The sequence below is a fragment of the Mauremys reevesii genome, linkage group 3 (assembly GCF_016161935.1).
Source record: "Mauremys reevesii isolate NIE-2019 linkage group 3, ASM1616193v1, whole genome shotgun sequence".
Lineage (NCBI taxonomy): Eukaryota > Metazoa > Chordata > Testudines > Geoemydidae > Mauremys > Mauremys reevesii.
The window spans coordinates 81,717,164-81,735,108 of NC_052625.1; the positions used below are offsets into that span (position 1 = coordinate 81,717,164).

Below are 17,945 nucleotides of genomic sequence, written 5' to 3' on the forward strand. Positions count from 1 at the left end.
GGCAAGGAGTCCACAGGTTGATGATTGCGTTGTGTGAAAAAATACTCCCTTTTGTTTGTTTTAAACCTGCTGCCTATTAATTTCATTTGGTGGCCCCTAGTTCTTGTGTTATGATAAACTTCCTTATTTACTTTCTCCACACCAGTCATGATTTTATAGACCTCTATCATATCCCCCCTTAGTCGTCTCTTTTCCAAATCTAAATCCAGAAGGGACCATTGTGTTCATCTAATCTGACCTTTAGCACAACACAGGTCATAGACCTTCCTTGAATTCCTGTTTGAACTAGAGCTTATATTTTAGAAAACATTCTAAATTGATTAAAAAGCTTCCAGTGACAAAAAAATTCACCACAAACCTTGCTGTTCCGGTGGCTAATTAGCATCACAGTTAAAAATGTGTGCCTTATTTCTAGTCTGAATTTGTCTAGTTTCAACTTCCAGCCTTTGGATCTTGCTATACGTTTGTCTGCTAGACCGAAGAGCCCATTATCAAATTTCTGTTCTCCATGTAAGTACTTAGAGACTGTGATCAAGTCACCCCTTAACCTCTTTGATAAGATAAATAGACTCAAGGAGCTCAATCACTAAAAGTATGTTTCCAATCTTTTAATCGTTCTAGAGGGTCTTCTCTGAACCCTCTTCAGTTTATCAACATCCTTCTTGAATTGCAGACACCAAAACTGGACACAGTATTCTAGTAGAGGTAATACCAGTGGCAAATACAGAATTAATATAACCTCCCTACTTGTACTCAAGATTGCCCTGTTTATACATCCAAAGATCACAATTTCTATTACTGTAGTGCCTAGGAGCCCTAGTCATGGACCAGGAACCCATTGTGCTTGGTACTGTACAGCCACAGTGTTGCACTGGGAACTTATCTTCAGCTGATTATCCACCATGACCCCCAAGTTCTTTTCAGAATCACTGTTTCTTCCGATACAGTCCCCCTCCCATAAGTATGGGCTAAATTCTTTGTTCCTAGGTATATGACTTTACATTTGGGTATATTGAAATGCATACTGATTGCTAGCACCTAGCTTAACAAATGATCCAAACACTGTTGACTGGGCCGTTAAAAATCCAGTCGGTGGTGCAGCAGAGCTAAGACAGGCTTCCTGCCTGCCCTGGCTCTGCGCAGCTCCTGGAAGTAGCCAGCATGTCCTTGCAGCCCCTAGGTGCAGGGTCAGCTAGGGAAGCTCCGTTGCTGCCCCGGTCCCCAGTGCTGGCTCCGCAGCTCCCATTGGCCGGGAACCATGGCCAATGGAAGCTGCAGGGGCAGTGTCTGTGGGCGTGGGCAGCGTGCTCTGTGCAGAGCCGCCTGGCTCCGCCTCCACCTAGGGGCTGGATATGCCAGCTGCTTCGGGGAGCAGCGTGGAGCCAGGGCAGGCAGGAAGCCTGCCTTAGCCCCGCTGCGCTGCTGACCGGAGCCACCTGAGAAAAGCGGCGCCTGGCTGGAGTCTGCACCCTAAACCCCCTCCTGCACCCCAACCTTCTAACCCAGATCAGAACCTCCCACACACCCTAACACCCTCCCAGATTTTTTTGGGGGGAAGGGGTTTGTTGGCAATACCAAAAAACTTGAAAGAAAAAAAATCAGGTCAAAATGAAACTTTTAAAATTTTTCAGCAAATCAAAAAGTCGAAGAATAATTCGTTTTGGGTTGCAGTAGTAATATTTTTTCAACCCCAAATGAAATGTTTTATTTCAGTTTTGAACATTTTTAATACAATTAGAGGAAATTTAAAATAAAAACATCAAAATGTGCAGTTTGAAAATGTCAAAACAAACCATTTACCCCTTTTTTTCCAGAATATTTTTTGGGATTTTGAACAAAACAATTCAGTGAAATTGATACAAATTAGCAAAATGTTTGTGGCACTGGATCTACATGTTTCTCTTGAAAAAAAACATTTCATTGGAAAAACTTTGTCCCATTCTAGTGGCTTGTAAATAGCGATGGATGGCCTACTTTGGATAAAATAAAAACCCACTTGAGTGTGGGACAATCTTGATGCAAACCGGAACTGGATCTTTTTGAGAGAGAATTTAGAAAAAAAATCTCCCTGTGCTGGGTTTTGAGTCTCTTCTTTCTCCTCCGCCTGCATGTGCAGCCAGGCATGTTACAACCCATCAGCGCTGACAAGATTCACTCATTCTGTGCACTTAGGGCCAGCCTATGAGAAGTGCTGAACACTCACAGCTCCCACTGGAGCTGGAAGCCCCTGCTGCTCAGCACTTCTCAGGATCTGGCCTGTTCAGAGGTGAGCCTTCCCTGCCACTAAGGCTCATCTTAACAGCTGAGTCATAAACACTTGAAATAGAGGTTTATAACAGAAGTGACAGAGTAGCATTAACGGTAACAGAGTAAGCGGTAACACCATAACACCAGCTACACAAGCAGCATTCATGATTCATGAAATCAGCCCTTAAACCTCAGAAGAAACAAAGCAAATACATATTTTAAACTGATATATGAGGCTGTTATTCTTTCATCTTAATACAACTACAATCATGTTTTATTCATTGAAAATACAGATTTTTTTGTCCTCTCCCTTTCCATTCTCCCTCTTCCCCCAGCCCTCCTTCCCCTTACAGCAGCTATTACTAGGATCTGGCATTACAATTTAGTACATCCCTCTGGATGGTGTTCCCCCCCCACCCCCCCTGTACTTCATTTCTTAGCCAGCTGCTTTGTTTTATTGGGTCCCTGAGTGTGGGCACTGCAGTCAGGCAATTAGGTTCACCAAAGGGTGTTTAATCTTTTATATTCCAAACCACTGAGCGGCAATGGGGGTGTGGAAGGAAAACAACATTTGAACTGCACATGGTTTTGGTTGCTTGCTGTTGAGGAATGGTTCTGGGGGGCAGCAATCCCAGGTAAAGAGAAATAACCTATCTCACAGAGCAGGAATGCTCTAGGCGTTTTGCTGGCCAGGGCAGAAACCGTTTTTGGCAACCCCCATCTCAGAGTGGGCAAGTGGCGGGAGGGGGAAAATGCCAAGTGTGACAGTGATATGGTGCCTCCTGGAAGCTGGTGGCCAAGGGACCGGCCTTCTTGCGTATCCCTAGAACTGGCCCTGCCAGAGAGATAAGGATGTTAGTTTTTTAACACACCAGGGCCCTGAGTCTGTTGTCTCTTCCACCTGTATAAATGAAGAGTAACGCCATTGAAGTCAGAGGAGTTGAACAGATGTAAAACCACTGTAAGTGGTGAGATAATTCAGGCAGGCAGCTTGTTTGGGTTGAGACTGGGGTAAGCAAATGAAATCAGATAAAATAAGAACCAGACTGAACCTTTAGCCTTAACTAGAACCAAACCAATCTTTAGAAATGTATTTGTAAGAAAATCCTGGTTACAGCAATAACACTTCACACTTCTGTAGGGCCGGACACCGGAGGATCTCAAAGCACTTGTCAAAGAGCATTATCATTCCCCACTTAACCATGGTAGGACAATAGAGGTACAGGGAGGCTAAGTGACTTGCCTAAAACCCCACAGCAAGCAAGGGGCAGACAGCAATGGAACACCAGTGTCCAGAGTCCTAGTCCCCTACACTAACCAGTTGATACACCTTTTCTCCAACAATTAGTATTTAATGGACATCTGAGTTACTGTCACATGGAGGCCAGGAAACTCCAGGAGTGTCCATTCTCAGAATTACATTCACATTCTTCCAGCAGGACGGGTGGCTTGCTACTCCTTTAGAAGTGGCCAGGAGTTTTGTTCCCCTCAACCAACCCAAGTAGATTCCCCCTGAGATTCACATGGATTTTGGGGCTGAGTCCAAGGAAGCCACATCCATCTTCTGAGCAGAGGCCCTTTGCTTCCACAGTGGCTCACAGAAACTTCTCAGGCCCTTACTTTCAAATGCCAGGGAATCCATGCTGTGGTGGAAGAAGTGGGTGAGTGTTGACAAGGTCAGAATTAGGGTTCTTGGTGAAGGCCCAGGGCCCTGTGTGCACGAAGTGGAGAGTTGCATACTGCGAGCAGTGATCATCCCCTCACATCCACCCTCTGCCACAGCATGGGTCCTGATCCCAAAGCCTGTGGAGCTCCACTGAAATCAGGTAGGGTGACCAGATACCAAGTGTGAAAAATCAGGATGGGGGGGGGGCTATATAAGATAAAGCCCCGAATATTGGGACTGTCCCTATAAAATTGGGACATTTGGTCACCCTAGAATCAGGGGAGGGAGCGGCAGGGCTGGTGCTATGTATTTTGCCGCCCCAAGCACGGCAGTCAGGCAGCTTTTGGCAGCGCACCTGTGGGAGGTCCGCCGGTCCCGCGCCTTCGGCGTACTTGCCGCATAATTGCCGCTGAAACCACGGGACCAGCGGACCTCCCGCAGGCGCGCCGCCAAAGGCAGCCTGACTGCCGTGCTTGGGGCAGCAAAATACATAGCACCACCCCTGTCGCTCCCTCCCCTGATTCTAGGGTGACCAAATGTCCCAATTTTATAGGGACAGTCCCAATATTCGGGGCTTTATCTTATACAGCCCCCCCCCATCCTGATTTTTCACACTTGGTATCTGGTCACCCGCAGATTACTGTCCCAGGCACGCGCTTGGTGCGCTGGTGCCTGGAGCCGCCCCTGGGGAGCGATGATGTGGAGGCAGCATTCTGGCTTTCTGCAGCCTCAGCAGGCAATTCCCTGGTGTTTTACTAGCTGCTGTGGCCATGCTCCACCCCCTATTGGCCCTGATCCAAAGCCCACTGAAATCACCAGGAGGCTTTCTCATTTGTTTCCAAGGGCTCTGCAGCAGACTGTTCATCTGCTCTCTGTAAATACTTGAGTGACCAAGTTTAACCTACCAACTTGTTTGTGGAAAGTGAACTTCCAAGTACACATATGCAAGTATTCCTGGCAAAAATATGAATATGTTGCAAGGGTGAGAATTTGTGCTGGGAGTGATTGTTCAGTCATCCAGTCGGGGAACAGGAATAATACTATGTGAATTATCTGGCCAATCATAACTAAGCAACCATGTCAAGCCTGAATATTGCCAACACAGGGCATTGTTTGTAGTGGTGACACGGCTCAATAGGCAGCCCTGTGATAGTGAGATCATCAGAGTGATGGAGCACAGGATTTTAGCCAGTCAGGTTTCCTCATGAGCAATGACAGTTAGAGTTTTGGGTTCCTTAAACACACAGTGCAGTTAAGAGTGTGGAACACTAAACTGTTCTGAAGTAGTGGGAATCACTGTACCATTGATTGTCTGCTGTGATGGGCTCTGTGTGAGAGCTGCAAGCTACTTCTTTCCCAACAGAAACAAACAGGCTCTGTAACACTTCTGCCATCATTACATTATTGAGTATTATATTTCTGACAAAGGTGAGCACTTAGCTTTAGGGGGTTCCACTTGGCTTGCTGCCCAGTCTGATTAATCTCAAGGAAGATACTGACTGGCTGCCTAAAAGAAAACAACTGTAATGGCATAAAAGATAATGACACCCACATAATGAGGAAACGGTGCTGATTTTAGAATGGTGTCATCCATAAGGAGTACACCAGCTGGATCATGTCCAATAATGACCTCTTAAGACTTCTACCAACTCCTCCTCGCTTAAACGGTTTCACAGTATTAAATGTTTTCTTTTAATTTCCCTGCTCCCTGTGAGTGCTCAGTCTCTCTGATTCTGTAAAAAAAGGGAACATAAGAGAGATATCAGACATTTCTCATGCATTCAGATCACTTCATTAAACTCACAACCTGCTGCAAGGCACAGCCAAAACCAGCAACATGGAATGTTAACTCCGCCGACAAAAGAGGGATGCTTTCCGATGGGACTCACACCACCATTTCATTTACAACCACTCTCCTCCATTGCATTTTAACGAGGCTGGAGAAGCAAAATGAGGTAATTGACTCAGATGAGAACAATCTTCCTAATATCGGGGGAGTGGAGGTGTGAGGAAGATAAATGGGATCTCTCTGTTTGGGGCCAGTTTGATCATCTCAGCCTGTGCTGTCCTTGTCCTCTCTTGAACATTAAACATAACAGGGATTCCTAGTCATTATTGCTTAATTGTTATGGGACTTTCATTAAGTCCAGCTTCTGCCTAGTCAGAATGAGTCAGCTACAGCAAAGAGAAGCTTAGGCCAAATATTTTCAACCTTGGAGGCCTAAAGGTAGGCAATGAAGGGGCCTAGTTTTCTGATGTTTTCCCCAGGTTTGGGGAATTGGTTCAGATCCAGGGTTTACATTCACAGCTGTTTTGTGGTTTCAGTTGAAACTTTGGGTAAAATGTTCATAGGTGCCTAACTGACTTAGGAGCCTACATGTCTGAAACTGAGCACCCAAATTTAATGGTGCCTTTTGACCACTAAACAGTTCCTCAGTTCTCCATCTGTAAAATGGGGATAATACTCCCTCATGTGATGGAGGTGTTGAGAAAATAAATTATTTAATGTTTATGAAGCACGCAGATACCATAGTGAAGAGCATCATAGAAAAGCCCATAAGGAAATGTAATAATTCTGACCTCAGAGCAGGGTTTGATTAGTGTGCAGTAGATAAATCCTAGGGCCACACATTGAACAATGAGAAGAAAACAAATGTTGATATAGTTGCTCATTATAAGCACTGTCCGTCCTCTGCATTGAATGAGGCACGGGACCTGTGGAAAAAACGGTATGTGATTGTTTAATTAAAGAGTGTGTCATAATGCATTATGCATAAGGGGGCCAAATAAAGGCTGCACAGGCAACCTTAATTCTGGCATTTCCTAACTTTTGAGTACTTGACTTTGCAACCATAATATTTTAATGTATTTTTTTGTGTGTGTAATTAAAATATATACTGCAGGAATGCCTAAAGGCCTCCGTTGTTCTAGATATTGTAGAAACACATACTAGCACACTTAAAACACTGTACAGCTGTAATGCTTCAGTGTAGACACTCACTACATATATGGGAAGGGTTCTCCCAGCGCTGTAGTTAATTCACCTCCCCAAGAGGTGGTTGCTAGGTTAGCAGAAGAATGCTTCCTTTGACCTAGCGCTGTCTACACCAGGGGCTAGGTGGGCAGAGCTACATCTCTCAGGGGTGTAGATTTTTCACACCCCTGAGACATAGCTATGCCGATGTAAGTTTCCGGTGTAGACCACCCCTAAGAGATAGTTCCTGCTCTAAAGACCTTGCAGGCTAATGAGATGAGGCAGACAGCAGGTGGGAAGAGAGAGCCATGAAGTGATCTGTTCACATCACACAGCAGGACAGCAATTAAGCAAGGAATAGAAGCCAGGGCTCCTGACTCCCAGGTCAGCTCCCTGTCCACTGAATCACATTGACTGTCCGATGTAAAGCTTCCTTTGAACCAATTGGAGTTGGGTACTTATGTCTATAGGCAGAAGTTGGCCTATAGTCAAGTCCAGTTTTAAAATATACAATTATTGAAATTGGGGATTGCTTAACCAGTCTGGTAAAGCAAGAACTCGACCAAACATCTAACCAAATCCAAACCTCTCTCGGAGTAAAACACACACACAACAAACAGTATTTTGTTTGGTGTGGATTTTCAAGTGTTCTCTACACTTCTTGGTTTCAGCCAGGATTTAGGAGCAAGTACTGTCACATGAAGCCATTATGCCTACTGCAGCCACATTCTTAATCCCATAGTCTGAAGAGTTTAGTCTGTCTTTGTATGTGTGTGCACAGGGCCCAGCACAGTGAGGTCCCCAGTTTTGATGGGGGCCTCTGTGATTTGCGGTGATATAAATATTAAATAATAATCCAAATGTAATGTGAGTCCAAAAACCATGGAAATCTGTCAACATTGTCAACTCTAAGCATTTAAATATAATGCATCAAGCCCCATAAAATCATGAGATGTTTAAAAATCATTAGATTTTTTTCTTTAAAAAAATACATTTTGGATTCTTTACATTTGCCTTCTGGGTTTTGAACCTGAAGGTATACTGGGGAAAAGATTTTTTTTCCAAACTTTTCTCTTGAACAAAGAACTGCAAACTTAATTTTTTTAAAATGGAAGCTGAAATTCTCATATAATAATGTGACTTCAGGAGCTGGAGTTGTAGGAAAAACATCAAAAATTGGAAGAACTGTGATGAGATCATGAGAGTTGGCAATGCTAGTCTCTAGGCCAAATTCAGTGTTTGATGTATATAGGGACAAGGTAAATGTAAATGTATATCAGTCAGAAAATCAATATAAGTGGGTAGAACTGAATGCCAAATTTTCTGTTCACATTACAGTACTTGAATTCTGCATGTACTGTAGATACATGCAGAATGGGATATTCCCATTGCAAACAATTAGAGCTGTCTGTAAAGCAGTTCAAATGAGAGCTTAGCCATGGGTAACACGGGCATCTTTGTAAAGAAGCATTTGTACAGTTGAAATATTGGTGGAGGAAGGGGGTGGGGAGGTTCTGCAGTTTAGGAGACTTCAAAGGGCAGGCTCACAAAACAAACACAGTCCTGAGAGAGGATTATGAAAGAAAAGGAAAGGAAGGATAAAAGTGACTCTCATTGGGTGAAATGAAGTGACCCTCTCGGGTTTCTTGGGAAAGGGTGCGGAAAACTCTTCCAGCATGTCATTCATGTGACCACCTGGAGCCAAGTAAAGAGATGCTTAGGTTCAAGTATTTCACATCATGTGACTGTGCTCAGGACTTGTGTGTGAGCCTTTCCCCAGTATTGTGGAGCTGATGCTTTGCCATCTTGGTTCCTTTGGCATAAGGTTTCTGTCCGTATGTTCTGGCTAGGCAGAGTTACTGTCTCTGTACAGGCACAGCAACATCATGGGCGATGATGCAGCCTAACAGAGGAAAAGGAAGTGGTCAAAAGTCCAAGTCATATACTACCCCTAAATTCACATGTACCACTCCCACTGGGCCTGATTCTGATCCCACACTCATGTAAATCCTGAGTAAATCCATTTTAGTCAATAGGGTTACACTGATGTAAAACTGCTGTGAAATCGGGCCCACTGATTTCATTGGGACTGGTTCACGCGTAACCTTAGGGCAGTTTTTTTTTTAATAAAACAATCCTGCTTTGTCATTATTGGTTTGTTATTTTGCTCATTGCCGTTTAGCATAGAACCATTAGGAAGTTTGAAATGGAAAGCTGTTTCCTTGCCCTCTTTGGCTTTCCTCGGTTAAGCGTGCACACACTGCTTTGTTATTGCAGGCTCCGTCGGCACTGATTTTTCTTATGGAAAAAGAGTGCGTCAAAGCATTTGTTTTGAGAAAGAACACAAAGAATTACGTGGGCTTTGCAAACAGAATAAACAAAATAGGTAGGTCAAGAGTTAGGCCTGCCAACCATAACAGTATCTCTTTAAACACATAACAGAGTAAGTTTCCCGTAGGCTCAGTTTTCAACATCAGTAAGTCATTGTTCCATTTCACTGTTCCAATGAGGACAAAGACCTTGACATGAAGAGGCTCAAAAAATGCAGAGCTCCAGCTGCTCCATTAGCTATTTTATTAACGAAAGACTGTACAAAGGCCAAATCTTCAGCTGGTGTCAATCAGTGTAGCTCCATTGACTTCAATCGAGTCACGCCTACTTAGCCAGCTGAGGATTGGTCTCAATGATGTTTAGATGGGTTATTTCATAAAAGATATTTCATATCTTGAGTTTTACCTAGTGCTGAATTACAGGCTCCTTTCTGTTCTCCCTTCCTGCCTCTCCACGTTGGGGAAGAGATCTTTCCCCCTCTTCCCATGCTGCTCTCATCATTAGAGAATTAGTTACTGAAGGCAGGTCTGATTCTGATCTCAGGCTGGTATAAGGCAAGAGTGACTCCAATGGAGTCAATTAACTTATACTAAATTAAAACTGGTGTTAGTGAGATCAGAATCAGGCGCTGGAGTGACTGAGTAGGTGAACAGTATAAGTTAAGCGCTCAGCTATAGGTTACACAGGTAGGGACACTAGACCCTGTTTTATGGTTTGAGGGACTGTTGTTCAGGACACTCACTGTATCCCTTGCTCTCTTCCCAAAGTGCCATAGGATCTCCGTTTTCCATCTGGACAGTAGAAGGAAACTATTTATTCTCTGATGTGAAAAACACCAGTGTTAACAGTATCACCTGTCTACCATTACATAGCAGTGTCAGTATGAGGTATGTGCTCTCCTTCTGGTGTGGGACTTGAATAGGGTGAACAGATGTCCCAATTTTAGAGGGACAGTCCCGATGTTTGGGGCTTAGTGTTATATAAGTGCCTATTACTCCCCACCCCCGTCCCGATTTTTCATACTTGCTGTCTGGTCACCCTAGACTTGAACTTAGTTTTCCTGCCTGGAGATGAGTTCTGGGCCATACTATACAATAGGTTTTAATAGCAATTCTGTTTCCATGTAGCATTACATTTGAGCTCTATCAATTTAACAGTAACACACAGTCCCAACATTCAAACCTCTATCTCCTGCATAACTCAGCCTGTCATCTCTCCTGGCCCAATGCCTGGAGACTGGTCTTCGACCACTGGCTTTTTACTCATGATGTGCATATTTGTTCCACTCAATATTTTACATGTTTGCAGCCAGAATCCTGGTTTATAAGCAATTAGGGGAAGCATAAGATGGGAGAAGCAAAAGCAAGGGGGGTTGGGAGGGATGAGGACAGGGGGCAACGCAAATCAAAACCAGAACCTCCTACCATGCATGAGCATTCCACAGGCTGTTCAATGTCAGGAGAGGGAGGGGAGTGCAGTAACCTACTCTTTTTTTTTGTAAGATGAAGTAGATGAGTTTACCAAAGCAATGACTGCTGGGATTTTATTCCCACCACCCCCCGTCCCTTGTGTGGCTGGTGTATTTTGTTTTTTATTGTAATAATGCTTTTCAAGATGCTGCTTAATGACCAGTGGCAGATTAGCCACTGGGCTGAGGGCCCTGGCCAACTGGGAGGCCCTCGTGCCCCGACCCTGTCCCCAGCAGAAGCTGTGGGATGGGGGAAGCCCCCGCACCCCCCCCCATCCCTGGCAGAAGACATGGGGTGGCAGGGGAAGCCCCCGTGCCCAACCCCGCTCTCCGGCAGAAGTGCTGGGCGGGCAGGGCAGGAGAAGCCCCAGCGCCCCGACCCTGGTCCCCTGCAGAAGCGGTGGGAGTGGTGGGGGAAGCGCCAGCACCTGGAACCCCACTGGGGCCCTGGGACTGGAGGAGCTCACACTCTCTGCTGCAGACCTGGCGGGGAATAGGGACAGAGCTTCCTCAATCTTGGGGCCGCAGTGCAGGGGAGAGCAGAAAGGAGCAAATTGGTTGGGGGCCGCAGTGGGGAGGCGGAATGGAGGGGATCCTGGGGGAACAGGGGCGCAGCCCTGGGGAAGAGGCAGAAAGGGATGAGGCTGTGGGCAGGGCTCAGGCAGAAGGGGTGGAATGGGGACGGGGATCATAGGCAGAAGGGATGGGGAGCGGCTTCCCACTTGCTCTAGCCCAGGGCCCAGGAAACCTTAATCCAGCTCTGATAATAACAGGGGAATAGCAGAAGCACAGAGTAAATCCAAACCAAAGAAATTCATGAAAAGCCTATTGAGTTACTGTCACTTTATCGGCTATGCCAAACCAACAGCACTTGCTAACCAATTATTTTGTTTTCTCTCCCCCACCCCCGACCTGCTTTCCCTAAAAGAACACTCTGAAACTATTGTCTGAGGGGGCTCAGACCTCCTCACCCTTTCCTTCCCATCCCTCTCCCCAGAAAATTAGATGTAAGATCCTGCTCCCACTGTGAGAAACGGGCCACTGTATCATTTTACTTTTGCAAAAATGTGTGTATGAGTTTAGTACTCTTGAATGTGAGTGACTAGTAGCACTGGTGTGACACCAGTACAGAATGATGCAATCTTCCTCCCCCGCAGTTCTGCCAAAGCACCTTCTCCTAACCGGCAACATCCCTGTCATTCCAGCCCAGGGTATCAATGAGCCTCAATACTGACCTGCAGCAGTTTTGATATTCCAGCCTGTGGCAGAGACTGTCAATCATGCTGCATTGTACCAACATGTATTCTGGTTCTGTGAGGGGAGTATTAAAGGATATTAAAGGAGTGGGTTGTTCCTAAGTGCCTAAGGGAGTTAGGAGCACAAATCCCATTGATTTTTTTCAATGAGTGTGGGTGCTTGGGTTCTCTTGGTGCTTTTTTAAAATCCCACAATTGATTCCTAAAGTTTGGTGGGATAACATGGGCTATAAATTTGGGCAGAACTTTGCCTATATTTCTTCACCCTTGAGGGCAGAATTGGCCAATTGGTTTACTTAGGGTTATATCTTGAGTGGCAGGCACCTCACAATACAGCTATACATTGTAGGCTGCTATGTTTGTTTGTTCTTTCCACCACTGAGGTAATTGTTATCTACCATAGTTATTTATGTGGCACCAATCACCATGGTATCTAGTCAAGGAAAGGCAACATTTCTGCCCATTTTGAACTGTGGATCTTTTGTGTGTTGCCAAATGTGAACATGGGATGTGCAGAAATTGGGTTAATTGCCACACTAAAAGACAACACTTCCAGTATCATCCAATACTCAGAAGCATTCTACCTTAGCTAACATTACACTAGAGAATGACCTCACCTCACCCACATGTTTAAAATAACCAGCCTGTCAATGGTATTAAACGTAAGTGCAGAAAATGTGTTCAGGAAAATTCTAGTTCACATGCCACATTTTCCTTTGCTATATAACAGTAGCCTCAGTGGTATAATACAGTGTAAGAAATCCAGCCTCTGTTCATATGTACACTAATAATTATTTTAATATTAGTTGCCAGCCATGAGGAACTGTAGACACCAGCAGCTCCGTACACAATGAAAGAGGACTGGAAAAACAACACCCTCAGTTATTAACTTAGCGTCTCTTCTCCAATATTATTACAACAAACCACTAGCTCAATGACACCCAAAGTTAAATTCAGGCAGCTTTTCTGTGTTTAGGGAAGGAAAGAGCTTTTGTATTGTGTGCATTTTACATCATAAAGCAGGAATTGCAACATAAAAAGTCTTTAGGTCACCAGTTTATTTTTCTCAATACCCTGGCATGTAGACTCATAACTAATAATACTTTGCACTTTTAGAACATCTTGCATCCGAGGATCTCAAAGCCTCTTAGAAATATGAATTATTTCTACCCCATTCCAGGGAAAGTAGATCAAACTATTCTACAGACAAAGGAACTAGAGTGCAGAATGACTCTGGGCCTGATTTTTTGCAACTGTGTATTCACCATTACATGTGCCTTGTTTGGGCAAACAAATGTGACTTTTTCACGTGCATATGACCAGTTAGCTATATCAACGGGGGGAGGGATAGCTCAGTGGTTTGAGCATTAGCCTGTTAAACCCAGGGTTGTGAGTTCAATCCTTGAGGGGGGCCACTTAGAGATCTGGGGCAAAAATTGGTCCTGCTAGTGAAGGCAGGGGACTGGACTCAATGACCTTTCAAGGTCCCTTCCAGTTCTAGGAGATTGGTATAACTGTCCAAATGCAGCACAGGGTGAAATTCACCCATGGGCAGAAGACCAGCAGAAAGTCTGTGCTGACTCTTAGTTCAGCAATGGATTTCATCCATAGATACTGGATGTGTGCACTCATTTTAATAATAAGATCCTAAGTGTGTTACCCAGGATCACAGGGCCAATTAGTGCCAGAAGTGGAACTAGACAGACTGACTGTCTCCTGCTCTAACCATTGGATAATAATGATTCGCTCTCTCAAAAGAAAACGCTCTAACAGTTAAAGTTGAGGGTGAAGGATGTTAGCAATTCTGTACTGCCAGTCTTGGGGACACAAGGGAACCGCTTTTTAAAACACTGTCTAGAATGTTTACCAGTTCTACTCTTTGAGCACCCCCATTCCCTACATTGTATCACCTAACAGCCCTTTCCTAGATGCTCTTCCTTTATTATCTTTAAATGTAATTTCTTCCTGGGTTAATATTGCTGAAACTGTTGATGAAGCCTTTCACCACCACTTGTCATCAGATCCATCTCCACCACATTATTTCTCTAGCTCCTACAGTGTATAGTGCATCTGGGATTTGTTAGCAATGCACTGGATCATAATTTGGGACACTCCCAAGTTGAAAGCTAGCTTTGTAGAGTCAAGGTGAAATCCTGCACCTATTGAAGTTAATGGGAGTTTTGCCATTGACTTACATAGGGCTTGGATTTCACCCTAACAATTTATCTGTCTAGGTAATTGTATGCCCCTTCTCACCCCATCACCATTGTATCTAAGCACTTTGAGAACTTGCTGCTTCTAATATCTATGAATACACCAAGAACAGCAGAGTAGATAAAGAGACACAAGTAAGTTGTAAAGAGTATTGAAGTCAGAGACAGGATGAATAGATTCTTATAGTTTAAGTCCAAAAGGGACCATTATATTATCTAGTCTGATCTCCTGTATATAAATTTCACCCAGTTACACCCATACAGACTCATTTGTGTTTAACTCCTGGATTAATGGACTTCAACTCTGATACATTATGATAATTCCTATGTTCTTAAATTCTTTAGAAAGTCCTTGACCCTCTTGTTCTATGTGATAACTGAGTCCACTACAGAGATGATACAGATGGGCACCATACGAGCAAGCCTAACAAAATGATTGTGTGGAGTAATTATGGCATTTCTGAGTTCATAGTACATTTATGTCAAGGAGTACTTGTAGGAAGGGAAATTTCAAATTAAAAACTATGGGAGGTGGTTGCGGGGCAGGGGGAGAGAACAATCTTCTAATCTGGAGAGACCTATCAGACAGAGAAATAATTTACTGAGGGAAATAGTTGAAGCATCATGGCTTGAGTTTTCTGAGGAAAAAATTAGATGAGAGACATGCACAGACAGGGTAGAAGAGGCCCTGTACTTGTGAGAGGAGGCTGGACTAGACAGTCCCTTTCAGTGCATGGTGTTTTTTTTTTTTTTTTTTTACACTTTTGCTGCTACTGTGTTTAAACTGGTGAACATCTGTTATCCACCTGACACAACATAAAGCTGCAAATGTTAGGAATGGAACATGCAGTATTGGGACCAAGATGTGAAGTGTGTTCTGTGTGTGTCCCAGGGCCCTAATTTTCATCTCTCATTATGTCAGTGGGAGTTAGACGTGCATTTAGAAAATAAGCGACCCAAAGCAATGTGTGCTAATGAATAGGTGTGACATTATACTCCATATTCTTTATGGAAATATGCTTATGATATGGATATGGCATAACTGAGATATATTTTATGCAAGATGGGTCTTGTAAGGTGTAACAGGGTCGTACTCACCCCTGTGGCACCTCCTGCTGGTGACTCTGGGAATTAGCTCTTTCCAGCCCTGGAGCCGCCCTCTGCAGGCCAGTGATCCACCTGTTTGCTACTGGCCCCGTGTCCCTCCCAGGACCCCAGTGCCCCTTTAACTCTTAACTGGGTTTCCCCATCCCAGGGGAACCCCCACCCTACTATCCCCACTTCACCTCAGTAGTGGCTACTGCCCAGTCTCTATCTGGCCCCCGTTCGCTGGGGCAGACTGCAGTAGCCAACACTCATCATCGGCAAAGGGGGTTTGGACCTGCTGCCTTGGCCTACCCCTAGGTTGCCCCCTACAACCCCCAGTACCTTTTAGCCCTCTGCTAGGCCACAGCCTGGGGCATTCCAGGCCAGAGCTCCCCAGCTCCTTAGCCTGTCCCCAGCCCTGCTTCACCCTAGGTACCTTATCTCTTTTCCTAAGCAGCCAGGCCCATCTCTCTCTACAACCAGAGAGTGACTGTCTGGCTTCTGGCTTCCCTGCCTTCTTATAAGGCCCTGTTGCTCTGTTTGGGGTGTGGCCCCAGCTGCAGCCACTTCCCCAATCAGCCCAGCCAAAAGCCCCTTCCCAGGGCTGTTTTAAAGCCCCAAAGGGCAGGAGCGGGTAGCCACCCCGCTACATAAGGTATCATTGGAAAGGTTATGATTTACTGAATGTGATTATCCAATTCATATGCATGCATCCTTTCTGTATCTAAAATTAGGAATATTGACTACGTAACAATTACAACTGTGTGTGTATTTGGAAGACACCCACCAGACAACAGGCCATCAGCCTTGATAGGCCATTAGGAAGAAACAATAAGACTTTGAAGATACTAATCTCTCTCCTTCCTGAGAGGCAATGTGGGACGTAGCTGTGACACTACTAAGTCAGGTGGTCCTGTCACCTGGTACTAAACACCATCTTGGACTTCTAGTAATTTTCCACTAAAAGGAGAGGGAGGTCTAGATTGAGAAACAAAAGATTTCCGCCATATGTAAATCCTATTTAAGGCTGGGGAGTAAGGCAAACAGGACTCTTCTCCATTGCCTTCCTGCCCAGGAAGAAAGACTGCTGAAAGTACCTGAAGAGACAAAGGAACTGAGTGGTGGGAAAGGCAAGGGTTGGTCTAGATTAAGACAGAGGATTCTAGTCTGTAAAAAGAACTAACTGGGGGGATAGCTCAGTGGTTTGAGCATTGGCCTGCTAAACCCAGGGTTATGAATTCAATCCTTGAGGGGGCCATTTAGGGAGCTAGGGCAAAAATCTGTCAGGGGATTGGTCCTGCTTTGAGCAGGGGGTTGGACTAGATGACCTCCTGAGGTCCCTCCCAACCCTGATATTCTATGTTTCAAGCTGTAGAGATTCTGCAGCTTGCCTGAAACAACAGCATGCAAAATTACTTCTTGAAACCAGTCTCTTTAAGATCTTAAGCTTAGTGTGCATGTTTTGTTTTATTTGCTTGGTAATCTGCTTTGTTCTGTTTGCTATCCCTTATAATCACTTAAAATCTGCCTTTTATAGTTAATAAACTTGTTTTTGTTTATTATTAAACCCAGTTTGTGTAATTTATAACTGGCAGGGGCAAGAAGTTGTGCATATCTTCCACCACATTGAGGGAGAAGGTGAATTTATGAGCTTACAGTGTATAGATTTCTCTACAGTGCAAGACAATATTATTTTGGGTGTACTTTCCAAAGGGGATCTGCACTTGAGTGCTGGACAATTTCCTAGCTGAGCCTTGTCATAGAGAGTTGTTTGCAGATTCTGTGTGATTCTACAGCCGGTGCGTCCCTACCTGTGTGTGTGTGCTGCAAGAGGCCAGAGAGCCTGATTCAGCAAGACGAAGGGAAAGAGGAACCAGGCTAGTGGAGCAGGTGGGCTCATGAAATCCCAGTACATCAGGTGGCATCCTGGACGGGGGTCCAAACCATCACAATAGGTATCTCTTTCCAAAGGTGTATAGGCTTAGATTCTGCTCTCTGTTACTCCAGTACAAATCCAGAGTAAGGCTTGGTCTACACTTAAAAGTTATGTCAGCATACTTATGTCACTCAGGGGTGTGAAAAATGCACCCAAATGCTGTAGCTATGCCAATAAAACCCCTAGAGTATGTAATTATGTCAAGGAGAGAGTGCTTCTGTCAACATAGATAACAGCATTTGGGGAGGTGCTGTTCCTTCACGGACAGAAAACCTCCTTCTGTTGGTGCAGGCTGCATCTACACTATTGGGTTATGCCTTGTTGTGCTAGCATAGACTCTGTCGGGTAGATATATCCTAACTCCATGGGGTTCTCATTAATGGGAGGCAGCATGCCCTAGTGGATATGACACTGGACTAGAAATCAAGATACATGGATTCTATTGGAGTATCTGCTACTGATTTACTGTGTAATTTGCACAAGCTACTTCACCTATCTGGGCCTCAGTTTCCTCATCTGTGAAATGACCTCATCATCTTCTTTTGTAAAGACCTTTAGGTGAACAGGTGTAAAGAGCTAAATATTGTATTCCATATAAAGAACCTCAGTGGGGCGCAGAGTTGCTGATTTCAGCCACCTGCAGCCTATCTCTAGTTACCTGTAGATAATCTATTAGAGAAGAGTTGGGAGTTTCTCTGCAGATAACATGACATTTCTTGTCAGGAACAATCAATTTAGAGACCTAGGGCCAGATTCTGATATTGGTTG

The 17,945-nt window shown here is 44.5% G+C and overlaps 1 long non-coding RNA gene across 2 annotated transcripts in view; it reads left to right on the plus strand.

Annotated features, from left to right (window-relative positions):
* The window catches only part of LOC120402094, a 120,399-nt gene that overhangs the window by 32,447 nt on the left and 70,007 nt on the right, over positions 1-17,945 (plus strand). Inside the window, exon 3 of one of the 2 annotated variants that reach the window (XR_005596974.1) lies at positions 9,986-10,116. The exons of the other annotated variant lie outside the window; for it this stretch is intronic. This is a non-coding gene — a long non-coding RNA (uncharacterized LOC120402094). Of the gene's footprint in view, positions 1-9,985; positions 10,117-17,945 lie in introns of those variants that run through there. 2 annotated transcript variants of the gene reach the window in all.